The sequence below is a fragment of the Ceratotherium simum genome, chromosome 12, assembly GCF_057802395.1.
Source record: "Ceratotherium simum simum isolate JZ-2026a chromosome 12, ASM5780239v1, whole genome shotgun sequence".
NCBI classification, from domain to species: Eukaryota; Metazoa; Chordata; class Mammalia; order Perissodactyla; family Rhinocerotidae; genus Ceratotherium; species Ceratotherium simum.
The window spans coordinates 42,500,314-42,527,802 of NC_141911.1; the positions used below are offsets into that span (position 1 = coordinate 42,500,314).

A 27,489-nucleotide genomic window follows, 5' to 3' on the forward strand; every position below is an offset into this window, starting at 1 on the left:
CCACAGATTATAGTATTAGAAAACTTTAAGGTAGCATATTTACTATTAAAAAAAGGTAGTCTAATTTATCTATGCCATTTTAAAAAGTTAAGCATTTTAATTCCGATCTTATAAAATAAAGTAAGAAACATCTTAACCAAAGTTCAGTATGGTCTATAATATAAAGGATATTTATATTAATAATAATAATAAAATTATCTATATAATCTTATTTCTGACTATTACTAATTTTGTAAAAGTTTAATATAATTCTAAGTCCAAAAGTTTAGCCATTCAATATGCATGCTGGCACCTTCCTGAATTATTTATTTAAAAATATTTACTCAAAACTTACTGTGTAAAAAGACCTATACTAGATGCTTTAATAACTGGTTTTAATCCTTAAGGAACTCACCAACCAGTGGGGAAAAAACTGCAAACAACTAACTAATGCTCTTAGTGTTTTAATAGAAGAATGAAGAAGCCCCATATAAGAACAGAGTGTGAGGCAATTAATTCCACAGAGATGAAGAAGATGAGGGAGTTGGAAAGGCTTCAGTGAGCACGTGACATCTGAGCTGGCCTTGAAGAAACGAGTAGTGTTACTCTAGCAAAGAGAGCGTTGCTTGTAAGGCTCAAAATTCAAGAGGGTGGGTGAGGAATGGTATTTTAATAGGATTGTAAATGTGGCTTTCCTCTTGCCCTGGAATTGGTGACCTAATGTTGAGGATAAAGAAGCGTTAAGTTGCCCACATTTTAAAGAGAGTTTTATAGCTAAGTCAGGACATCTGCTCCAGGGCTAACTCAGTGGTAGGCAAATCCTTACAACTTCTACTACCTCCAAACCACCAACTCCACCCCAAGACCCATCCTAAGTCCAAATACAGAAGACTACAATACCAGGAAGGGAAGGGAAAGGCAATGATTAGAATCACCATCCAGGGGCATGATGAGAAGTACTATGGGACTATATACAAGAGAGATTGTGCTATGGACTGAATCGTGTCTCCCCCAAATTCTTACATTGAAGCCCTAACCCCCAGTGTGATGGTATTTGGAGATGGGCTTTTTGGAGGTAATTTGGGTTAAATGAAGTCGTAAGGGTGGGGCCCTCATGATGGGATTAATGCCTTTATAAGAAGAGACACCAGAGAGCTTGCTTTCTTTCTCTCTCTCCACCATGTGAGGATACGGTGAGAAGGCAGCCATCTGCAAGCCAAGAAGAGAGTCCTCACCAGAGAAATGAATTAGCTGGCCCCTTGATCTTGGACTTGGTATGGTATTTTGTTATGTCAGCCTGAGCTGACTAATACAGACTGGCATCTCATCCCCTGGCTGGACATCATATCAGTTCATGGGACTGCTGACTTGCTCTTAAGCCTACCTGACCAAAAAAAAAATAATGGAGAAAAGTATCAGATTTTGTTTCCAGTGTTTGATCTAGCAAAGCTGTGGATCAAAGGTGGCCTCCTTGCAAGGGGACTCAGATAATCAGACCTGGTGAGATGTACCACCAGGGGAGGGAGCTGAGAGGACAGGAAGAAATTAAGCCTAATTACCCACAGAAAGCCAGTAAGGAGGCCACTCACTATAGGTATGTGGTAGAACTCACACACATGTTCTATAGGAAAGCCCAACTTTGGAACCCTTCCACACAGAAGGTATCAGTGGTTACTTACTGTTAACCAGGAAGAGAAGTCACAACCCACAGAGGACGGCCTAGTTAGGTCAGCAGATATCTGGCCCTTTTGCTCTACATCACCCTCTCAATCCCCAACTTCCAGCAGTTAAAACCAGAAGGAGCCTGGAAGGCATGAAAATGTAGACCACACCCTCTTCACCCTACTGGTCCCACAGGTCTAACTTGAACTAGAAGAACACAAGGAGGTGAGACTGGGATTTTAAACGGACTAGACAATTAAATCATTGGAAGGGACCAAAATGCTATAAAATCTGACACTTTTGCAAACGGATAATTGCAAATGGATTATGAGGGGAGTGGTTCCAGAAACATTTCAGAGGTAGCATAAATAGGTCTTAGATACCATCTGTTATGGAGGAAAAGGGAAGAGTCAATGATTGTTCAGAAAAGATTAAAATATTTTGGATCCATTTAATGCAAATTCCTATTCCGCTATTTTCTCCCACTCTCTAACAATATCTTTTCTAGTTTATTCCCTTTTAAATTCCCTTTTTAACAATTTCTCACATGATCCATTACTATTATATAACAATAAGAATAACAAGAATCTTTATGAAGCTTTGTGTTAAACGAAAAGATTAAGGTTTTTGAGGAAAATATTTGTTCAATTTAAAAGTTGATCTTAGACACAGCCATCAATCTTGACTTTTTTTTTCTTTTTTGCTTTCTTCTCTGCATCATGTTCATGCATCCTTACTCCTGTTTTTACTTCTCACTTCACCATCTCCTCTCCATTATCTCATAAGAACTTTTTTTTATTTTTTGGTGAGGAAGATTGGCCCTCAGCTAATATCTGTGCCAATCTTCCTCTATTTTTTGTATATGGGACGTCACCACAGCATGGCTTGATGAGCAATGTGTAGGTCAGCGCCTGGGATCCAAACCCATGAAACCCAGGCCGCCAAAGCAGAGCACAAGAACTTAACCACTATGCCACAAGGCCAGCCCCCATCTCATAAGAACATTTTCTTTGATATTTTTCTTGGATGTCTTTTCCATCCTTTCTACAAACCTTCATCAGCTCTATCAGGCACACCTAGGACAGGCCCATCCCTTGAGCCTTTTTCCCTTCTTCAACCGGAAAACAAGTTTCCTTGATAGCTGTCAGAACTGATGAATTCTAAAGGAGGCATGAGAATGAATTTAGCAAATTTGCTAAAAGGCACAGGAGGGGCACTGGGACCCATCTGATTCTCAAATGGAAGGCCCCAGAGAAACTGCTAAGGCTTTTTGGCTACACCCGTTTATCCCTGAGCTTCAAAAGGGAAAATGAAGAAGAGCACCTAAGACTGTGGTTTAAAGCTAGTTGGACTCCTGTCTTTCAAATCCCATGCCAGTCGAATCCTTCAGTTATTAGCAATATGGGCTAATGTTTCTAGGAAGATATCAGGCTAGCTTCTTCAAGAAACACCTAATAAGAGGTAACCAAAATATTTTAAAAAATCAAAAAACTACAACTCAGCTCTTACGCCATTTTGCCCCAAGAATCTGGCAAGTTAAGCGACAGACTCTTGAATGTGCTGTAAAAATGCACATTCTCGGTAACCACACAGCAGTAGCAACAGAAGATTAGGGCTGACTTATCCAGATCATTGGCCTCTATGTGGCCAAACACATGTTTGGGAAAACTTGTCTCTCACCTTGGAATTTATTTAGTACATATTTAAATGGAACTAGAAAAAAAGAATGCTAAATACTCCAAAGAACTTCCAGCTTGGCATCCATATTTCACAGGGAAAGAAACTGGGTCCCACAGAGACCAAGTGACTTGCTCTGGCCAGCGAGGTTATCTAGGAATTGACACGCATTTCCATAAAAGATGTGAAGATGCTATTCAGAGTTGTAGTGAATACTGAGGCACTCATTATCCCAGCTGGCAGCTCAGAGCTGAGTCTCTTTCCAGAAATGCCCTCAGTGCAAGAGAGCCATCTATCACAAGGTCACAACCCTCCTGGGGGCCTGGCCTCCTTCCCTGGAGGTGGAGCATCCCTGAAGGGCCATCACAGCTCCAGAGCACTCCCCAGGGGACTGATTAGCTGAGGTCTCTGCTGCAACTGCATCACAGCTGAACATCATCCTCTACCCTACCATCCTACTTCTATCACCCCTCACTTCCATCAAGTGTTGTTCCTGAGAAGCTGCCTGAGTAAGCCTTCTGCATATACATTTCTACTTCAGAGTCCACTTCCCAGGGAGCCCAACCTACAAAAGTAGTATATGCTATTACTTGAGAAAATGTAAGTTTGGGAAACACTTGGATTAAACTGACAATATGCACTATGAACCTCCAATGAATACTCAGAGTTATCCAAAGTTATTTAGCCACAGAAACCCCTTTTTATATTGAACATCTCCTGAGACTTGTATTCTGTGGAATATGCTCTGGGAAGCACGTATGCAGTCCACTCTAGCTCACATTAGAATATAACTGCTCAACTTACTCACGTCAACATTTCCTGTAATAGCAAAAGAACAGAAATAACTTAAATAGCTGTCAACGGGAGACTGCTTAAATAAATTATGATTTGTCCATATAATAGAATATTATGCACCTATAGAAAAAAAATGAGTTCTTTAAGTATTAGTATGAAAATGTATCCAAAGTATATTTTTTAAGTGAAAAAACAAGATTACTCAACAGTATGTATGTGTTTTGAAAAAGGGGAAGGATTAAATATGTGTGTATATTTTCTTGGGTGTACACAAAATATTTGTAAAGGCATACACTAGAAAATGACAGCACTAGCTGCTTCTATAGAAGGGAATTACAAATTACTTTGTACCCTTTGAATTTTAAACCATGGGAACATATTACCTATGCAAAAAATTAAAATATTAAAAATTAAAAGCAAAACCCTGAGAAGTGTTAGATAACAGATATTTAAATATTTTATTTAATCATATATGAAGAAACTCTGGGAAAAAAATGTGTGACATCCTATACAAAGTGACTTAGACAATGAGCCCCTTGAAGACAGGAACCATACCTTAATCATGTTGAATGCCCCAAGCCCAGCACAGTGCCTGAACCAGAGGAGGTAGTCGATAATTTTTTTTTTAATTGAATCTTGTTGCTTCCACACAGCAACAGATTTAAAACACTTTTTTTCTTTCTTTTTTCTTTTAATTTTTTTTTTTTTTAATGAGGAATCCAGGGAAACTCCAGAAATGGAAAAAGAGCAGCACAATCTCTTAAAGTATTCTCCTGGCTTTGTTTTCCTATTATTAGCCTATAGTCAGCAACATTTAAAAAGTATCTGGGCTGGCCCCATAGCTTAGTGGTTAAGTGCACGCGTTCTGTTACTGGCGGCCAGGGTTCGGATCCCAGGCGCGCACCAATACACCGCTTGTCAGGTCATGCTGAGGCGGCGTCCCACATACAGCAACTAGAAGGATGTGCAACTATACATACAACTACCTACTGAGGCTTTGGGGAGAAAAAGGGAAAAAAAAGGAAGAGGATTGGCAATAGATGTTAGCTCAGGGCCGGTCTTCCTCAGCAAAAAGAGGAGGATTAGCATGGATGTTAGCTCAGGGCTGATCTTCCTCACACACACACACACACACAAAAGTATCAGGAACTGTGCTGTCCAATATAGCAGCCATTAGCCATATGTGCTTACTTAAATATAAATGTAAATTAATTAAAATAAAATGAAACTAGAAATTCAGTTCCTCAGTTGAGCCAGCCACATTTCAAGTGTTCAAAAGCCGCACATGGTTAGTTGCTACTATATTGGACACAGCAGATACAGAACATTTTCATCATTGCAGAAACTTCCATTGCACAGCACTGATCTAGGTATAGTAGAGACTTTGGTTTCAGACAGATCTGGGTTTGAATTCTGACTTAGCCATTTACTAACAGTAAAATTTAGGAAAAGTTAATCTCTTAGGGCCTCAATTTCTTCATCTGCAGAATGGGGAAAATGAGAGTAGCTACCTCACTGGGTCAGTTTGAGGTTCGAGTGAGCTCATTCATGCAGACTACAAAGAACAGGCCCTGATAGTGAGCACTCAATAACGTTACCTCCTACTAGCAATCATCACTGCTGTGAAAGTTAACACCTCCCATGAACCGGTCATCTCATCCCTCACAATCCCATAGGACTAGCAAGAGCAAAGTGGACACTAACATCCTTACAGTCTAGTTCAGTGTTATTAAAGTGCCAGTTTACGGTGAATAAAGCTTGCACTAATTCCTTCTTCAGGAAAATCTTGCTATGGAAAAAACATCAGGTGAACTAAACATGTGTGTTAGTGATGCGATTGATTTACATTCTGATGCAAGCTCTTTACTGGGTCAAATACTGGGAACATACATTTTTATCCTTTGGATTGCAATGGTCTAGTTGGGAAAACATACCCCTTGATAAGATTTTTAAATTCTCACAAAGAAAAAGGCTGTCAAACTGCTGTGAAAAGGGCAAAGCCTAGTACAGGAGAACTGAAGGGGAAGAGACAGCTGGGTCAGCCAAGGGGAGGTTTTGATAGTTGGTAAATTTGAGCTAAGTTTTGAAGAACATAAAAATCATGATGGGGGAAGAGAGTTAAGTGGAGAAGAATGACAAAGGAAGAAGACCAGGAGAAAGGAAAGAGAAAGAAAGGAGAGAGGGCTTGAAGCTTTGGCCCTTTAAGAACAAAGAAATATTTTCCTTTATCCCATAGGCTAAGTCATTCCCTTATTAACTTGTGGCTTCCAACAACAGAAAACGAGACAGGTCTGAATTTAGTAGTGGCCAGTTTGGGCCCCTTTAGTCCTATTAGGCAACACAACATCTTCATGTAAAAGAAATACTAAATAAATATAATTTTAAACTCTAAAAATACATATGGAAAGCTGTTTTGGTGACTTTCTGGCCCTTGAAACATTTGCAGTGAAAGATAAATGAGCTAAAAAACAAAAAGTTCCCAAGTATGTGTTCAAAATGAATGTTCTTCTCTTGAATCCTTCAGGTGTTTATACAAAAAGATCTATATAAAAATGATTCTTCATCATAAAAATCAGCCAATCATTACTACACAATTTTCCAGTACTGCCACTATAGATAATTGTTTAACCATTAAAGTGTATGCTGTGATTTATAACAGCCACGATGGCACCAATCTCTACATGACTGCTTGGTGCTGCCACAGAAAACATACCTCATCCGTTGTAGCGTGAAATGCCGTATGACAATCTATAATGATGTGCATTTCTTATTATCTGCTGATAATAATCTATCAGTGAAAACAACAGCTTAATTATGAAGTACTTCTCCTGCTGGCAAATAACTGGATTCAAACATTTCTACTGTTTCTCCCCCATCCCTTACAGAAGCAAAGAGGTACAGTTACCACAATCCTCAGAAATAACACTTACAATTAAGTAAGAAAATCTAAGGCAGAGCTGATCTTTTATTAAACACAGAAGCACTTTAGACCACAGAATCCCTCAGTACCCAGTCTCTAGACAGTTTCACTGGAGCTGGTTGTCAGTGTTTTAATGTTTTATTATTCTTGCTCATTAGGCCTCTGGTATCTCCCATTCCAAATACTTGGCTTTTTATGAAACCTATCAAGTGATTTACCCTGAACATCGGATCTCTGAATCAACACAGTGGCCACAAATTTGCTGTCGTGGTCCCAAATGTCTTGTACCTAAAGCATTGCTTTCTGAGCTCCTTCCTGACGGGTAAACTAAACTTCTCAAGTCCATATAGCAAAGCAACAGTGCTTGTAAAACTGCTAAGAGGCAGACTGTCTCTATAAATAAAGTTTATTTGGTAACTGGCAGAGTGCCTGGACTCTTGAGTTCTAGTATGGTCCACGAGGCTGCTGGCCTTCCTTCCCCTAGTCTGGACAGCAGAACTTGTCTATCTTTTACAGCACTGCTGGTTCCTTTTCTCCGCTAGGGCTGCATGTAATTACCTAGGACACAGTTAAAAGAATGTCTGCTCCCAGTTTAGGAGACTTAATCAGTTTTAGTTCTTTACTTCCTCTTTCACTGGTCTCATTAAATACCCTTATTTCAATAGTAGTTACCAAAAGTACTCTTATGAATAGAGTACCATCCTTTCTTCTTTGTAATCTTTGTTTTTCATCTTTCTTTGCTTTCTATCACTTCTTCCATGCTCCTCAGCTCTTGTGCAAAGAAAATGTGCTATATAGACATCATCAAACACTCAGTGTGCCTCATTCCTTGTATGGGATTACACTTTTGTAACAGTCTTTGAGATTTTGACCCTTTCTGCTGGGTGTACTTGTTACAGGATGCCAAAGATGGCTGCATTTTATAGTCTAAGATGTCAGATTTCTTTTGAGGGCATTTTTTTTTTTTTGTAGGGGGGCATGGAGACATATAAAGGGTAAAAGAGGGTGGCTGATTTTTGCACCAGAGTCACCCTTAAATAACTGAGGCTGCACTATTAACTTAAATGACCAAATTACTAATGAGGAAATTATCTGACAAACAGAGAACAGGAACAAATGAAATTGGCAAGTCTTGTAGAATATATCATCTGGGTTAGAATACAACATAGAAAATTATCTCCATTCAGTTATAGAACATAGCCTTCTAGGCAACTAGCATTAAATGTGTCACTACCATGTGCTGGGACCACATACATTCATTTTTATAGGTTCAGATCTCTCTTTGGACTTGTTGTATAAACAGTGGCAGTGGTGTTGAACACCTTTTCTTTTACTAGACTCCATGCAGACTATCATCTTTCCATTCTATTCATCGTTAGACCATTACAATTGCCAAAACTATAGTTCACGTAATGTTGAGAGTGAAGGCTCCTTGAAGAAATTTGAAGCCCCTCTAATCTTACCAGAATCACTAAATGGATCAGAAGCCTAGAGACTTGTACTCTGGTCCTGGTTCTGTCTTCAGACAGCTATGTGACCTTAAGCAAGGTACTTCATGTATCTTAACCTTAGTTTCTTTATCTTTAAAATAAGAAGGCTAGATTGGAAGGTGTCTAAAGTCCCTTGCAGCGCCAAAGTACATCTATTAAGGTCACAGGTTGGTTATCAGCATATGATCAAATTCGTCCATGTTATGCTAATGCTCAGAACCATCAGATTTGACACCTGAGGGAATTCCTCTAGTCTAACCATCTTAATTTTCCAAAAGGGAAAAAAAGTGTGGAGAAACTAAATGTATTATTCAGTTTTACACAAAGAGGTAAAATTGGGGTTTATTATATGTCTTAGATTCCCAGTTTAATTCTTCACTAGTAGTTCATTCAGTTAATAGGGAGCACAAGGCATGTGCTATGCATTGTGCTACCTCTCCATATTAGCTTCAATCTCAAAAAAGGTCTACATATCCCTAAAAGCTAAAGGTACAATATGATTGGGGCTTACAACCCCGTATGTGTTGACTATAACTAAAGGGTAGTATCAGTAGATTTTGAATTGTTTAGTTTCACTCTATCCTGCACCAGTACCAGTGCCACCAGCAAAATTCTGCTACAGTGCAATTTACATCACTCAACTTATTTCCAAATAGCTACTTTATGGGTCAGAACAACTTAAGTAATAGCCACCTACAACTGCTCTGAAACAACTGGGCTTCATCCTAACTCACTGTAGCCCAATTAACACCTTTCTACCTTGGAGGAATGGGAAGATGGCAGTTTCACAATCTCGTTCACATTGTAGCTAAGCCACCACACTCTTGATTTTACGCTGGGATCTTTACCCAACGTGGCTTGAGGATAATAACAGCAAATACCATCATATATTTACATATCTTCTGCTTTTTGAATAAATCAGTTAGGAGGAGGGAAAGCAATTAATCTCAGGCAGTTCCTAGTTAGATGAAGAACCAGCAAGGGCAGCTGGCTCCCTCTGGAAATCCACTCTGTAGGTTCTGGAGGAATAAGGTAGTTTATGGAATGCCAACCATGCTGAGGAACTGACGCCAAATCTGTGAAAATCCCTTGGGAAAGAGAAGGGAATTGTATCTCAGTTTGGCAGCCCAGAGAGGGCCAGAGTTGGGGGCCAGAAGTGGAGGATGAGACAGAGAGGAGGGTTCTAGTTTCTATATCCTGTTCCTTCCCTCATTTTCCCTGAAAGGTAGGATTGGGAGATGCCTGCTTCACTGCACATGTTAACCTGGACTGGTACTTGCTGGCTGGGCCTGGATGATAAGGCACTCAGAACGTGAAAAATTGGCAACACAATTGCATAAGTCCATACCTTGGATCCAAGTAATTGCTCATCCCACCATTACCACCAGACAGAGGGGTATCTAGAGCAAGAGACTGGGAAGGACCCTTGGAAGAGTGGAGAGTCACAGAGTTGTTAAATCCAGAATGCAACAATATAGGCTCTTCAACCTGAAGGGTACCTCAATACCAACACATTTGGAGGACTATAAGCTAGAGCCAAGGGTTTTGCCTCTTGGCTGATAATGCTAGCCAAAGTTGATCTCAATTTAAGAAAGAGAAGCTTACGGGGAAGAATATATAGGGGAACCCTATAAAAGAGAGACAAAAACTGGAAAAATATATGCCAGATGGGGAAAGGCTAGCGGAATAGATAAAACAAGAATTTAAAAGAATAAAAAATACTTTGTAGAACACTAAGAAGGATTTTGGAAACATGAATCAGGAGCAAGAAATTGTGATGAAATAATTGGGTATAATAAATACCAAAAAACCACAAGTGATAAAGTAAAGAATTAACTAGATAGCTCGAATGCCAGATTGAATACTGCTGGAGAGTGAAAGAATGAGCTATACGATTAGATCAGACAATATCCTGGGAAGGCATTAGGAACGAACAATTAGATGGGGAAAAATGAAGGAAGAGTCAAGTGACATGGAGGACAAAAAGTGAAATTTCAACTTCTGTCTACTTGTGGTCTGAAAAAAAAAGAATAAAGGAAATAAATGAGAAAATAATAATCAAGATTTTTCCAAAATTATAAACATAAACCTCAAAATAAAGAAGATAATAGAGTGGCAAAGAGGATAAATTAAAAACAAACCTATACTCATAGGCAGGCATATTTTAGTGGCATTCAAAAATATGCAAGCGGAAGAGAAACTTCAAAAACATTTACTGGAGTGAAAGCAGACAAAGGTCATAAAGACATCAGGCTTCCTGAAAGAAACAACTGATGCAAGAAGATAATGGAGTAGAGTCCTCACAATGTTGAAGAAAAAAAACCCTGTACCTAGAACTAAATATCCAGGCAAACCATTATTCAAATGGGCAGGCAAAATTAATATATTGAGAGGCATATAATACCCCAGAAAAATTTAGCTTTCATTGACCCTGTTTGAAATTATTTTTGGAGGAAGCAAAAAGATATAGGAAGCAAAGATAAGTAAAGAACGTAATAAAGTTTACTGTTGTTTAAACAAGCAAAACACATAGACCACTTAGATTTCTGCTTGGCAGAGAGTAAATACTCAGTAAAAATGCACTGTTATTATTACCTTTAGTACTCTGTTAAATAGTTGCACTGAAACTGGCATGTTCGTAGTTTCCCAAAACTAAAGGAAATGCTTTTTCAAGTTCTGTATTATGATGTTTACTAGATATATTTTATATATCTTATTATCTTATTATATATATAGTAGATATTATTCATTTGTTCATCCATTTGGAAGATCCGTCTATTCTTATCAAGCTCTTTGAGCTTGATAATAACTTTTTCTGTATCCGCTAGGATTATATCGATAGATTTTCTAATATTGGACCATTCATACAACATTCAAGTAAACTCTATTTGATTGTGGCCTGAGTGTCTTCCTGCTGGGGAGTTTGTGCTGTGTGTTTTACTATTGGGTTATGTTTTTTGTTGCTCATAGCCAGTTTGGGGGGAAGTGGGTGGCCAGGTCCTTCTTCCTAGTCCGTCTTAGTCTGGAAGCTCCGCTGAAACCTATCCAACATGGGTAACCTTGCTGGTATTTGAAATACTGGTGGCACAGCTTGCAGCATCACAGAAACATGCAGCCACCATAGTCTGACAACTGACAGACAAGTGGTGTGGTTCCCTGGCTGGGAAACGAACCCAGGTGGTGGGAGTGAGAGAGCCAAATCTTAACCACCAGATCACCAAGGCCGGCCCGTGTTATGTTAGGTAATATTTTATTTAGTATTGAAATATGCTTTTGATTTTTTTGTTAATCTTCTTTTTAGCAACCTTGCTTAATTCTCTTATTGGTTTTAGTAATTTGTTTATTTTCATGGCTTTCATTTACAAATAATGATAATTTTATCTCCTCTCTTTTAATCGTTATGTCTCTTATTAGTTTTTCCAGTGAAGTAGCACTGTTCACAAGGTGAACAGTGCAGGGTTTGGAGAAAGACCTGGGTTCAAACTCCATTTCCACCTAACTGTGGACTCTGGGTAAGTCACCTAAACTCTTGGTGCTTCAGTTTAATCATCTGAAAAGTGATAAAGAGAGCACTTCATGGAGTTTGGGAGGGTCACACAAGTTAAAGTGTTTAACTGGCAATAAATGTTAACAATAAAATATTTATTAATGAGGTTAAGAATGAGAGATACCTAACCCAATCTCTTAGAGGTTTAGGGAAATATTCCTAGAAAAAACAATATCAAACTGAACCCTCTGGACCAGGTAAGGGAGTCAGGAGAAAAGGGCAAGGAAGAGATATTGGATGAAATAGCGTGCTTGTTTAGCAAAGAAGGAAAGTATGGCACGATTAGAGAATGGACGGTAGTTCAGTATACTGGATAACTCAGCTCTTCACATACAAATAGTAACTGCTCCACTAGATAATAAGTTCCTAGAGGGAATCATGTTTGGTTCATCTTTTTACCCCTTACAGCACTTGGCAGAGAGCCATGCCCAGAGAATGCTGGATAAATATCTGCTGTTGTTTAGGAGGGCTTCTGGTCTGTTGATAGCCTCCTTGGATTCAAGACCATAGCCTGGAAGCCAATGCTTTATAAACCGCAGAGGCTGAGAGTAATGCACTTTGAATTAAGAAAGATCAAGGCTTAGAAGAGAAATACCTCAAAATCAAATCTAATAAGCCGTCATAAAACCACATGTCGGAAGTTTTAGAGGTCCTTCACAAAATAATGAGAATGAGGATCTCACTTTCCAACGGTACAATCTAAAGATATAAAATGTAGATTTTTTTATCTGACATTTGGGATTACTGCAAATTTTAAAGTGACATAATAAAGATGTTATGACTGTAAATTTGTTCTCTTGAATTCTCAAGAGGTACTAAATTAATTAAATATTAACAACACTATTTTTACAAAATTTCTCTCTTTTTTTTTACTATTGAAATTTTTTTTTCAAAATATTTGGCAAATAGAATAAAGAAAATGAAAGAATCTCTGTTTGAAGGAATTTAGAGAACAGGGTGTGCCTTGTTTCTATTTCCTTTCATTTATTGAAGCATTTACTTTACAATTTATAAAATTATCTTCTCAAGAAAACTGGCACAAAATATCAAACAGCTCTATTTTTTTTAAGTTCTAAAAAGCTCACACTAATCTAAAAAGCTCATAAATTTCGTCCTAAAAATGAATGTAAGGTTTCTGTCTGCACCCTGGCCCAAATTAGGCTCTCAGGAAATTCTATTTTCCTTCCTGATCCTGACAATAAGGAATACATTGGGAATCATTTTCCAACAGCCACAAGATCACTGGTGATGGATTTCTAGTCCAATCTAGTCAAATTTTTTTCTCAGAATATTACATTACTTGACTCCTCAGCAATCTGTAATAGATGACTGACAACAAAAATAACATTAGTAAAGGTCTACTCTGTGCCAGGCCAGGTGCTAGCACACAAGGACACAGTGTTTCCCAAACACCAGCCCCTCCAACTCCGCCATCGCAATGCTTGTCATCCTTTGTACCACCTTTATCATTTACACGAGGAGAGAGGCAATAGGAACACAAATCAATACAGTAAAATACTGCAGATACTATTAGAGAAGTAGAAAGAGGTCAAAGGAGGGATGTGGTCAATATTTCCAGGGCCTAGAGAGGAGGTAAAGTTGGGGTTTTGCCAGGAGAACTTCATAAAGGAAGGGACTCTTTAAAGATAGGTACATTAAAAAAAAAAAAGAGCTCATAGATACAGGGAACAGATTGGTGGTCACCAGAGGCAGGGGTTGGGAGGTAGGCAAAATGGGTGAAGAGAGTCAAAGGTACAAATTTCCAGCTATAAAATAAGTAAGTCCCGGGGATGTAATGTACAGCATGGTAACTACAGTTAACAATACTGTATTGCAACAACAAACTCACATACAGATACAGAGATTAGATTGGTAGTTACCAGAGGGGCATGGGGGAGGATGGAGGGTGAAAGGGATAGTTCGGTACATGTGTGTGGTGATGGGGTGTAATTAGTATTTTGGTGGTGAACATGATGTAGTCTATGCAGAAATCAAAATATAATGATGTACACATGAAATTTATACAATGTCATAAATCAACATTACTTCAATAAAAAAATAATAAATAAAAAACACTGTATGGCATATTTGAAATTTGCTGAGAGTAAATCTTAAAAGTTCTCAGCACAAGAAAAAAATATTTTGTAACTATGGATGGTGACTAAGTTTATTGTGGTGATCATTTTGCCATATATACAAATATCGAATCATTATTTTTGTATACTTGAAACTAATATAATATGTCAATTATACTTTAAGTAAAAAAATAAAAGATGAGTATGCAAGAATTGGCATATGGGGGATATAAAATCCATCATGAGAGCAGCAAAGCAAGCATGATAGGCAAGCAAGGGCTAGAAGGTGTGAAAAGCCTCACATTCTCTTTTGAAGACCTGGAAACTGACATTCCTGAATACTTCCTCTTTCAGAGTAGAGTAACAGTAACAGTCCCTCTGATCTTACATGACCCCAAAGATTCTATACATACATTTGCCTCCTGGAGAAATAGTCTCACAGTTGGCTTCAGTCAATAATTCTTTATTATTAGCTCACAAACCAAAATCTCTTGTAAAAATAGCTCACCCAATCTTCAGTCTAGTACTTCTAATGACTTACAGGACACTTCCAGTTTTATGTTCCACGTTCATCTTAGTCTTGATATTTCCAAAATCAAGTTCATCCATTTCCCCACCTCACCCCACATTTTAGCTGTAACTCATAACTGTTCCTGCAGTGTTTACTTTTCTGCCTCCCAAGATTAACATCTTCAAGTCACCTGGGACACCTCCCTGTACTTTGCCCTTCCCACTGAAGAAAGGCGAGTAAGCGCTGAGAAGAGATCCTGGCTCATACTAGGCACTCAAAATTATTAGTTGCTGAAGGAAATAAATCAATTCAATGAATAAATAAACTGTATAAATAAATTAGATCTTCCTTGAAATAGCTTTTTTTATTCCACATTGCTTTTAACATACCCTACTCTTTAGCATCTATTCAGCAAATATTTATTGAGAGATTGCCGTATGCCAGGCACTGACAGACTATGGGGATGTAGCAATGGACAAAATAACAAAATATATGCTCTCCTGTAGCTCATGTTCCAATGGGGAGAGGCAGGAATTAGCAAACAAATAATTAAATAAAACATATATAAGTCCATGGTCCCTTATTTGAAAATATTAAATCAAAGTCTCTAAAAACTGCAAGTTTTTGCTTAATTTATTGGTTAACAAAACATGAACTTAACTGACATAAGACTTTATAATCTATATTTATTTCATTTGGGGGGAGCTACCTAAATCAGCTTGGTTGTTACACGGTATATAGTAAAGGCATTATATTAGGTTACATAGTAAAGGCATTATATTACTATATTAGTCTGCACTGCTAGGGCTGCCATAACAGAACACCACGGACTGGGTGGCTTAAACAACAGAAATTTATTTTCTCACAGTTCTGGAGGCTGGAAGTCCAAGGTTCTGGAAGGGTTGGTTTCTGGTAAGTTCTTTCTTCTTGGCTTGCAGACAGCCATGTTTTCACTATGTCTACACATGTCTTTTTCTCTGTACATGTCCACTCTCAGTGTCTCTTCTTCTTTTCATGAGGTCATCAGCCTTATCAGATTAGGGCACCACCCTTATAACCTCATTTAACCTTAATTACCTCCTGAAGGCTCTATCTTCAAATATAGTCACATTGAGGGTTTCGACTTCAACATATGGATGAGGGGGAGCACAATTCAGTCCATAACAATCACCTTTCCAAGATCTGAAAAAAATCTGAATTCCAAACACATCTGACCCCAACAGTTCTGGATAGGGTACTACAAACCTGGTAGTATGTCAGATAGTTATAGGTATCTGGAGAAGAGTTTAAGCAGAGAGTGCTGCTGGGAGCACAATTAGAAGGACAAAGCCTCACTGCAAAGGGGATATTTGAGCCAAGCCCTGAAGGAGGTTAAGGGAGTGGGCCACACCTGAAGGAAGAGTATTCTAGGCAGGGGAATCAGCAAGTTCAAAGACCCTTAGATAAGAACATAGCAACATGGTTGATGAATAGAAAGGTTGTCAATATGACTGAATCTGCGAGCTAAGGGAAAACTAGCAGATGAGATAACAGAGGTACAAATCTCTTAGAGCCTTACTGACCATTGTAACGGAATCTGGCATTTATTGAAGTGAGATGAGAAGGAAGGAGAGGGTTCTGAATAGAGGAGTGGCATGACTTAATTAACGTTTTAACAGGGTCACAATGTGTGGCAGAAATCCCCAAAGATGGCAGCCATCAATCAACACCTTCCTTCCATAAACAAGCATGACACACTATCCATCAAAAGGTAGAGTTAACGTCCTCTCCCCTTGTATCTAGGATGGCCTTCTGACTTGCTTTTACCAATAGAATGAGACAAACGTGACCATCTGGGAATCCCACACCCAGGCCTTAAGAGCATTTGCAGCTCCCACTTCCTCTTTTATAGAAGCTGGATGCTATGTAAGGAGTCTGACAATCCTGAGACCATCATGCTGTGAGAAAGTTCAGTCTAGCCATGTGGACAGACCAAGTGGAAGAGAACAAAGGAACCCAGCCAACAGCCAGAACTGAGGCCCCATATATATTACCCAATGTCTTGAGCCATCACAGACAGTACTCGACCTCTGGAGTCATACCTGCTGAGACCACAGACACTGTGAGGTAGAGACAAGTCATTGCCACTGTTTTCTGTCCAAATTTATAACCAGAGATCCTTGAACAAATAAAATGGTTCTTACTTAACACCACTAAATTTTGGGCTAGTTTATTACATAGCAATTAATAACTGACACTGAAATTGATATGAGACCAGCTGGTGGGTAGACACTTGAAGATAGCAAGGACACTGTTAGTGAAGGCTAAAAAGGCAGTGATGAAATTACTATTGGAGGCTGGAGAGAGGGCAACTCACGTTATGTAGTGGCAAGATGTTTGGCAACACTGTCGCCTGCAATAATAAGGAAGAAAGAAAATGCATCTAATGAACTTGTGGGCCCGGCTAAGAGGATTTCTGAATGTGATAATTGGGTCATTTAGCTGCCTAGGATTAATTACAGGAAGAGAAAGATGAACTAAAGTGTTCAAGCAGAATTTAGAGGAAATCGTTCAACCCAGGACTTGCTAGGTTGGAAAATAATACTTATTACCATTCTTGCCTCTCTAGGCAGCAAGAGATTCTCAAAGAAAGAAGTAGTCTTGGGGCCAGCCCCGTGGCTTAGCAGTTAAGTGCGCACGCTCCGCTGCTGGCGGCCCAGGTTCGGATCCCCGGAGCGCACCGACGCACCGCTTGTCCAGCCATGCTGAGGCCGCATCCCACATACAGCAACTAGAAGGATGTGCAGCTATGACATACAACTATAAAAAAAAATTAAAAAAAAAAAAAAAGAAAGAAGTAGTCTTAGGGCAAAGATTAAATCCAGAGTCTATTAGTACAATGTGTTCTCAGGTTAAAGATCAAATCAAGTGTGTGGTTGGAAGATCCCTCACAAAGATCTTGCAAAGATTTAAGGTAGTGCCTCATAGAACTGTCAGCAAAACAAAAGCACTTCAAAAAACCTTAAGAGCTTCTACAGTATTCTGACTTGCAGCCAAAGTAAAGAGGAGCCTGTCTTAAGAGTTCTGTGGGTATGTCTTTTTCTAATGGAGTGAACCTCAATAAAATATATAGGAAGCACCGAAGGCTTATAAGAAAATTATACTAAAAAAAAAGCGCCACCAGTTAAACAAAGAGACAGCGCAAAAGATTGCTAGATCTCTAACTCTCTAGGAGCGGGAAGCAGCCTGTTAACTGCTAACAAGAGCTACTGCTTATGGAAAAGAAAGAAAGAACTAGAGAAGGAGTCTATAACTTTCCAGCCAGCCCAGCTGAGGGGCCAGACATGAATGGAGAAACCTTGGATGTTTCATCCCCGGCAGCCTAAGAGGAGCCAACCAGCTGAACATAGCCCAGATTACAGAATCACGACAAATAACAAATTATTGTTTTTTAAGCCACTAGGTTCTAGGGTGCTTTTACGTTTTGTGAGTTTGTTTGTTTGTTTAATGCAAGCAGGGCAGATAATTGAAAAGAGATAACTGAAACATTCTGGCTGCTGTGTTGTGCTGAGAACAGACTGGCAGGGGGTGAGGGGAAAGTGTAGCAGCAGGGAAACCAACTCTTGCAATAATACCATGAGACATAACAGCAGTGGCTTGGACTCAAGTGGCAGCAGTCAAGGTGGTGAAAAGGTCGGATGTGGGATATATGTTGAAAGCACAGCTAAATGATTTAATAGCAGATTAAACGTGGGACGTGAGAAAAAGAGTAGGTAAGGACAAGTCCAAGATTGACTGATTATCCATGCAACTAAAAGAATGGACTCGCCATCAAGTAAGACAGGGAAGACAGTAGGAGAGGCGGTTTTGGATGTCAAGTCAGGAATCCAATGAGTACATTCAACCAGGATGTTGAATAGACTGTTGGATATATGAGTCTGGAGTTCCGAGAAAGGTCACGACTGAAGATAGGAATTGATGAATCATCAGTATATGAAGGCATTAAAGGCCATGAGACTGGATGAGATCACCAAGGGAGTGAGTGCAGACAGAGAGAAGGCCTAAAGACTGAGCCCCAAGACTCCTGTATTTAGAGGTTAGGGAAAAAAGGAACCAGCAAAAGAGACTGAAATAGGTGTTGCGAGGTAAAACGAAAATAAGGAGAGGAGGATGGCCTGAAAGCCAAATGAAGAACTCTCAGGTCCTTCCGAGAGGGCAGATAGGAAAGAATCAAGTGCTAACCACCGGATTTAACATGGGGGTTCTTGGTACCTCTGACAAGTACATTTTTAGTGAGGTAGCGGGAATGACAGCTTGGCTTATTCTAGAAAGAATGAGAAGAAACAAACAGGTGACATACAGTTGACTTTGGAAGTTTTCCTATAAAATGATGACAGAAAAAATAGGCAGTAGCTGGAGAGAAACATGAGGTCAAGAGAGGATATTTTTTTTATGGGAAAAATTATAGCGTGGTTGCATAGTGATGGGAAAGACCCATCAGAGAGAGAAAAAAACGATGATGGAGAAAAAGAATGAATTACCAGGACTATGTGTTTGAGCAGATAATAGGAAAGAGACTACACAACTGAATGGCTGCAACGGATTTCTAGCTCATTTCCTTAGGTCTAATCTGTTTTTGCTTTAATAAATCCTACCCCCGACTAACTTCTCCAAAATACTGTTTTTATTATAATATCCCAACATTGTTTTTGCTGTATTATTGATGTTTCCCACCTGTTTTATATTCCTCCACTTAGCTGTCAAACTGTTGAATGATGTGAGTGATTCTTACTGAAGTCAATCTATGTCAACTACGTGACCAAGCATCGGCTGGGTACACGGGACACATGGTCATGTCTTTATTCAAAATGTAACTGTAGAGACAGACACATAATAAGATGAAGTTACAGAGATAAAAGCTATTATAGGGGAATGTAGACAACACCAAATAAATTCATACAAGGGAGAAAATAATTCTGCCTGGGCAGTAGAAGGGGGCAGCAAAGTTATAGAGGGTGGGCATTTTGAGCAGGACACACGAAGGATGACAAGAAGCAGGAGAAGCTCTAGACACAGAGGACTGGAGCTGAGGCTGAAGAGGAGACGAGGCTGCCAAAGGCTGTCCAGGCTCCCAAGCCTGGCTGGAAGCTGCGTCCCCACTGCTCTCAGGGGGGAGCCTCTGCAGCAGCCAGACTGTTCTTTACTGTGTCCACCCCACCTTCACCTACCCCCTCCAACACACACACTGTTTTAAGCACAATGTGCCATGGTAATGCAGAAACCAAGGGTAGGCGGTGAGTGATAAGGGTGAACTGGATTAGAGATCTTCAAAGTGAAGAACAGGCACCCCTGGGGAACCCATGACTTTCCAAGATCTGTATGGGCAGAGACAGTGCTAAAGGAACCCAACTTCCAGATCCACTATTTCCTTAGGAACCCCTTTTTATAAGTGATATGCCTGAAATATGCCCGAGGCAAGCAAATTTCTAGCAAGTTCTCCTTTCCCACTTCCCCTTTCATAATTACCCTTCACCCATTTTACCAAAGAAAGGCACATCATGCCCCCATCCAGAATCTTGTCATGTGCCTTGCCTCTTCCGGGCACCTAACAAAAAGGCAATTTGAAGATCTGATATTGGAGAGACTTCCTTTAATGAAAGCATTATCAACACTACCCACATCTATGTCTATGATGTATATTTCCAATATAGCTTAGTTTTATACCTAATAATTACTTATCAAAAGTAAATCAGGGGCTGGCCCAGTGCCATAGTGGTTAAGTTTGCAGGCTCCGCTTCAGCAGTCTGGGGTTCGCAGGTTCAAATCCCTGGCGTGGACCTATGCACCGCTCCTCAAACCATGTGTGGCAGCATCCCACATACAAAATAGAGGAAGGTGGGCACAGATGTTAGCTCAGGGCTAATCTTCCTCTGCAAAAAAGAGGAGGATTGGCAATGGATGTTAGCTCAGAGCCAATCTTCCTCACCAAAAAAAAAGAAAGTTAATGAGTCATTCTGGTTAATTATGTACTAATAGTTAAAATAACATAAAGAATAATTTTCACCAATAAAATTATTTTTAAAATTAAATTTAAATTTATATACTTCTTTTTGTTGCTGAGGAGTAAGAAGAGCAAAGAAGTTGGAAAACTATATTGTAAAATTTCTAACTGTAAAATGTTCAACTAAAGAGTAATTATTTGAAAATTCTAGAGGTCAGTGCTAACAGTGTGCAAGGGGTATTCTGTTTCTCAAATTTCTATTAGAAGGCATGTGAGCAAAATGCCCAGTGAGGAGAATGAAATGATACAAGGGATCATTGAATGTGTCATTGGGCTCCTTTCGTGTGTCACTGTGATAAGTAGAGCTTCCCCACAACCCACCTTACAAACATTGTATTTTCTTCTTCTAGGATCATTTTCAGTTTCAATTCCTTTATTGGACAACATACTTTCTGTCACTCTCCTGATCATCTCTGCACCCTGTCAGCCCTTGAAGGAACCTTGGCATTTGGAGAAGAAACAACTATGTATTGCTAGAACATATCAGCTAATAGGCATCCAGATTTTTTTATCCACTTTTATGTGGTCTATATACAGTTCTCTGCCCTTCTAAAAATGACCCACAAAACATCACTCCACTCAGAATGTGAGAAAACACTATAAAATAAACACATACACATACCCTGACTCCAGATACAAAATGTGTACAGATAACATCGTTGAACTGAACTGAGATCAAAGAGCCTCTTATTTCCTATTTCTGATTCCAGCACCGAATAGCTTTAAAAAAAAGAATAACATTCTTTGACATAAAGTAATAAATAGAAATAAATATATATAATTGATAATAGTTAATTAGTAAAATTCACTATTAAATAGTAGTGAATACATTGAGTGCAAGCTAAAACTACAAATGTTCTCTCAACTCCCCTATGGAATTTTTCCATCCAATCCATTCAATAGCATAGCAGCAAACACGTTCAACCTCAAAAGTCTCACGTAGTAATCTGTAGTCACTGGGTAAGTAAATTTAAGAACTAATATTGACCTAAAGAAAGAAGCTGGCTTCTTGTCAACACTCATACCATAAAGTCTTCTGAGAAGGGGACTTCCCAAATCATTGACTACACCACTCCAGTGGTGATATAACGGGAAAGTCTTCTGCTCTGATCTCTCCATGAATCCAAGCCTTCTACTTCGATGGATGGATAGATAGGTAGGTGGATAGATACAGACATACAGACCAATCCACATTTGCCTACTATTTGTCATGCTCTATCAGTAAAAACCGATGCAAATTAGACAAATTTTTACATTTGGGAACCAGAAAAGAAATTTCTCCAAGGAACTAAATACATATAGACACTCATGTGAATATTACTTGATCAGAAAGTTAATCTTTAAATATATAAATAATAATGTCAATCACACAAGAACCATATAAGCATTACTTTAAAACCAACATTCTATCATTATAACATTGCATCAAAATGAATAGTGGTTGATTGTCACTGTCAAATTGTGGGAAATATTTCTATGGAAATAATATCATCCTTCCTAAATACCACTGATCTTAAATCTGTCTGGGTTCAAATCCCAGCTCCACCACTATTTAGCTCTGTAACTTTGAGAAAGTTATTTAATTACTCTATGCTTCAATTTCCTTAGCTATAAAATACAGTCCATACCACCACATAAGTGTATTATGACCATTTTAAAAAATACATACATACTTAGACCAACTCCAGTACATAACAAGAACACAGTAAGTGTTAGCTATGATTCATAGTATTTCCCGTAAGTCAAGTTGTGGACCTAAAGACAGTACTCTCTGTATTATCATTAACTAACCTTCAAAAGAATAGTTACATAATGAACAAAACTTAACAGTAAACTCTAAGAGAGATAAGAAGAAAAGAACAGCCTTCTAAGTTTTAAAATGTTTTAAAAACTGTTTTGGGTCCAAGACACGTTTAAAAAACTGATCAGAGTTATGGATATTTTCCTCAGAAAAATCCACTTATACACGACATTTCAGGACTTCTTTCACAGCCTTCCTGAAGTCCACTCAGAGCCAGCAAACCTGAGATGCAGAACATTCTAGGGTTTAAAATCCTTCAATTATCAGATTCTATTTCAATAAACTTTGAATCACTGTTTTTCCCCAATCCTCCAAAGAAGTTTATAAACATGTATTTCATTGACAAACATTTTGTCTTGTGATATAGCTGCTGACATTTATATATTAATCTCATGGATTAGAACAAAAAGCATCAAATTGTTTTTCTTAAACCCACCAGTAATCTGCAGGAAAATTCCAAACTCCAGAACTATAGCTTCAAATCAGTTTCTGGAGTTCCCACTCCAAATCAGCAGGGAGCAGTGAATCCAAAAGTATTGGGAACACTCTGCCTATCAGAGGTTCTGGACCCGTGGCCAGTCTAACCCCTTTCTGTCACTCTGTCACAGAGCAGATGATACTGCAGGAAAAGCCATTCTGAGTATGACTAAACTTTGAGAGGAGAAAACAGAGGGAGAAATATAAGGATGTGACATTAAAACACAATCATAAACCTTCAGAACTTTCTGAGACTTCTTAACTTTATTAAGTAAAATGTAAAATTTTTCATCACTTTTTAAATTTAAAATGGCTATTGCTTTGTTTTCAGTCCTTTCCTTTATATGTCTTTATGTGTTTTCCTCTGTACCTCCTCCCTCTGTCTACTGTACCCACCACACTGCTTTTTAATAAAATGACAGGAGTTTAAACTTTAATCTGTATGGTACCATGATGCTTTCAGTAGAATAGTTCACCTTGCAGGATGCTGTAACTATACAGAGTTGATCTGTTTATTCAATCAAGTCAATAAAGCCTCTTTAGACACTGACCAGATGAGGATGCCTATCAGTTACAAGTAGATGCCACTGCCAGTGTTATAACATTAGAAAGTAGCTTTAAAAAACGTAATGGAAAATAGCTAATGACAACCACTTTACTTCCAGTTTCGAAACTCCTGACTCACCCTATTTAGGAATCTGTTATAAGCACCATTTAAGAATAACCTTGCTTTATACACAAGTTGAAGGTAACAAAATTTTAAATACATGGAATGACAGTTAAATTCAAATGAACTGAATATCCTGGCAACATGCAGTCTCAAAAACGCTTTAAAAAATGAACTGGATTTTCATTTAAAGCCACCTTAAATAAGGATTTTATTGCACTACAAGCTCCTGCATTTCTTCCAAGTTTCTAACACTGCTTTTCTAAGAGATAAGTGGCTTGTCCAGGGTTGGAACTAATAATAGAGGCCTGATTGCCAAACAGAGACTATTCCTGCAAATTCCTCATCAAGGTGTCCTGATCAAATAAGAGGAGAGTAATTTGATTTTGCAAACAAAGGTAGAGACAGATGCGCAGGCTCACATACACGTTTGCGCTGGCAGGCAGGGAGTTTGGCGGGGGCAGAGAAGAAGCGGAGAGCTGCGGTACCTTTCTTGAACTTTCTGAGCTCGATTAGGTGCAGAACTCAGAGCTCTGTGCTGCCAGACCGCGTCTGTTCCGAAACGGGCAGTTTGGCGGGGGCAGCCAGGCGTAGGTCCCTCCTTCTCCGCCTGCCAGCGCGGAGTCACTGGAGCGCCGCGCCCGGCGCTGCCTCCCGCTCGCCCGCAACCAGCGACACCGAAAGAGCGGAGCGCCCGGGGAGCTGCGCGAGACCGGCAAGTGGACGAGCAATCTGCGCTCCTCTGGAAGCGGAGGATGGCGAGGAGAGCCCACCAGAGGAATAAGGGTCAGAAGGGAAAAAACCTCTGCACCTAGCGCAACCGAAAACTGAAGTCGCGGTCAAGTGTTCCCCATAAGTGGACAGGGCGGCCAGACGGCAAGGGGTCGGGGGAGACGAGTGGGTCTGGCCGGAGGTGGGAAGCGCCCGAGGCGAAGGCTTTTGGGGAAAATTCCATCGCCCTTTCAACCACCACCACCTTCCCTCCCAAAGCCGAGAAGCCGAGCTCTGTACCTCCATGGAGTCCGGGCTGCAGAGTCGGGGGTGGCAGGCAGCGCTGCCGGGCGAGGGCAGCCACCCGCTCCCTTCCCGGGCGTCGGGCTTCTACGGCAGCGAGCGAGTCGGCTGGGGTTCCCCTGGGCGCCCCGAACCCAGGGAGTCCCAACCCCCAGGGAAAAGAAAAGTGAAAGAGAAAGCGCAACAGAGGCGAAGATCAACACCCCCAGCGGAGCATGGGGGAGGCGCGCACTGGCAGCGGCTGCAGATGACTACCCCAGGTGTCCCGGCTCCCCGCCTCTCGGCTGCGGCACCCGGCGGGCTTCCGCCACGGCCAAGCCCAGGGCGCAGAACCTGGAGGGCTAGCGGGAGGAGGTCAGGGAGCGCCGGCCCCGCCTCGCAGGGACATTGGCCCCCGGGCTAGGCCTGCACCTCGCGGAGCACCTGCAGAGAAGGCGCAGGGAGATGGCCCGCAGTCCACCCGACGCGATCACGGCGCCCAGCTTGACACGGCGGCTTCCCCAGCGAAGCCTGGGGCCGTGGGCGCGGTGCGCGTCTAACTCGCTCAGGGGAGAGGGAAAAATGTGTCGGATCGGGATGGGCGGCTACCTCAGACCAGCCCCTTGGCTCGCCTCGTAGGCTAGAAGGAAGGCTCTGAAGTCTTACTAGAAAAAACGTTGGAGGAAGACACCTGGGTGAAGTTCACAAAATTTGTCCCAGGCAGTTGGCACAGGGGGTGAACTTGAAGGAATAAGCCCGTCTCTTTTCCAATCTATTGCATAGTCGAGTGTAAAGATTACACGTGGTCCTATTTCATGGACCATGTGAAACGTTGTTATTGTAGTATTTTACAGTTGAAAGAAGGGACTGAGTCCTTTGAGGCTGAGTAATCTACATGCCACACAGAGTCAGCAGAAGAGGCCTCGTGCTCCGTTTTAGAAGCTCTTTGGAGACACTAGCACACATGTGAATCACTAAAAATCCCTAATGAAAGGTGCTTCCCCGAATTTTTCCGAGTCATGTCACAAAAAAATGATAAAGCTCCCTGGAACTTAGTGAAACATTTAACTACGTTTTCTTTACACAACGTATATGTTTAAAATAAAATAGAAAAATATTAGAAGTGATTTAAATATTAAATGTGCATTAAGTTCCACATAAAATTTTCATATTTTTATGAAAAAGTGGAGATCTAGATATCACTATCAATAAAATGTGTGAGATATAAAAGGGTAAAAACCTTTTTTTACAACCATTCAAAATTTTACCATAGTTGGAAGTTATATTTAAAGAAACGATGCAATCATGTTTTTTCTGTCCAAAATAACGTGATGTTGAATTTTCCTGTGGTAATGTCAATGATTTCAAATCCAGTCAGACATATTCATAGCAATATGCTGAAGCACTGATTTGCAGAATGAGCATGCCTTGTGAGAGCAGGCCAGCAGCTGCATTGGATTCTGTTGCAAAGAAATAGAAAGCACGAAAGGACTCAAGTGTGTATATATGTGAATATAGAGATTAAGAATGGAGAAGTGGATCTGTGTCCCCAGACTCAACTTGGACTGCCTCAGAGCTTCTTGGACTCCTGCAAGGTGAACTCCTTCCATACCTTCTTCAGCCTCCTTATCAATGCTGTGTGCCCTGCAGCTCTTGATGGAAGTAGGTGTCCAGTCCGTAAGGCATTGTGTTTGCCACACTCTGCACCAACTAGCAGAGCCGGATATCACTGCTGCCAGAAGACACATCATCACATCCCAGATCCTGGTGTACTGGAGCTGCCCAGGAGCACTACAGGAGGCTGCTCTTAGCTGGGGCTCACTAGCCTGTGGGCTCCAGCTGTCCCCAGGGCTGAAAGGCATCAGCGTCTGACAGCACACTAACATGTGGCCACCGCCAGTGTTCTGAGCTACTGGAGAGGTTTTCACAATACTCTATGAAACAAGGGAATTTTCTTCATAGGGTTGAGCTTTAAAATACAATCTGAGTACATAAGAATAATAAAATTGGTCTACAAATATTGACCGAGCTTCTAATATGTGTAAGTTCTGCAACAAGATGGGCTGAATGATACGTAAAGCATTTAGGCAGATCGGGGAGATAAAATAACATAAATAACAATAAAGTGAAATTGAAAATGATTGTAGCCATAAGATAGGCTTTGCTCTCCTCCGTACTTCCCAAATATGTAGGTCAAATTTGTTTTCTCAATTACAGAAAAAAAAAGGTATTTTTGAATTAGTTATATAAGTGCCTGCAATTCAATGAAGTTGGGTTTTTGGCATAATTTGTTTTTGTTGCCTTGTGCTCAAACAGAAAAGTCTAATATATGCAACTTGTATTTTCAGTTGCCACGGGCTGTTTGGCAAGATATTGAAAATTACTCATACCAATGATCAAGTAAATTCCACTGCATAAATTAAAAGCAAAGACTAAGATTGATGAAATAATTTGAAACTGCCTTAAGATAACTAATAAAATTCTAATATGGAAAGAAGTAAAAATTAACTAAACCTCACAGAAGTGACCATAATAATCTTTCTTTGAATTTCAAGAATTAACAATAAAATCATAGGTTAATAAATGTTTAACATCTGGATTTTCATTCCAAAGACAATATTTCCCAACTGGGCAGATGTCTTTAAAATAAAACACTAAATAAATTCCTATAGCTTTTGAGACTATGTGGAAGAAGTTAAAAGTTAGCTTATCTAACTCAGTGTTCAAAATCCATGACTGTGACCTTATTTGTGGTCCTCCTAGGAACAAACCACAGGCTAAGAACAAGTTGATCTGGTCTTTGAAAAACATGGCCCAGGATGACCCCTTAAGTTTCCATTTTGGTTAAGGCATCC

General features: G+C 39.9%; 1 protein-coding gene across 2 annotated transcripts in view; it reads right to left on the bottom strand.

Moving 5' to 3' along the window:
• Positions 1-24,953, bottom strand: part of IL15 (interleukin 15) — an 83,376-nt gene extending 58,423 nt beyond the window's left edge. For both annotated transcript variants that reach the window (XM_087437583.1, XM_014784500.2), the window contains exon 1: positions 24,653-24,953. The gene's annotated coding sequence lies outside the window, so the exon portion shown is untranslated. The remainder of the gene's footprint in view (positions 1-24,652) is intronic.
• Positions 24,954-27,489: the final 2,536 nt, after the last annotated feature.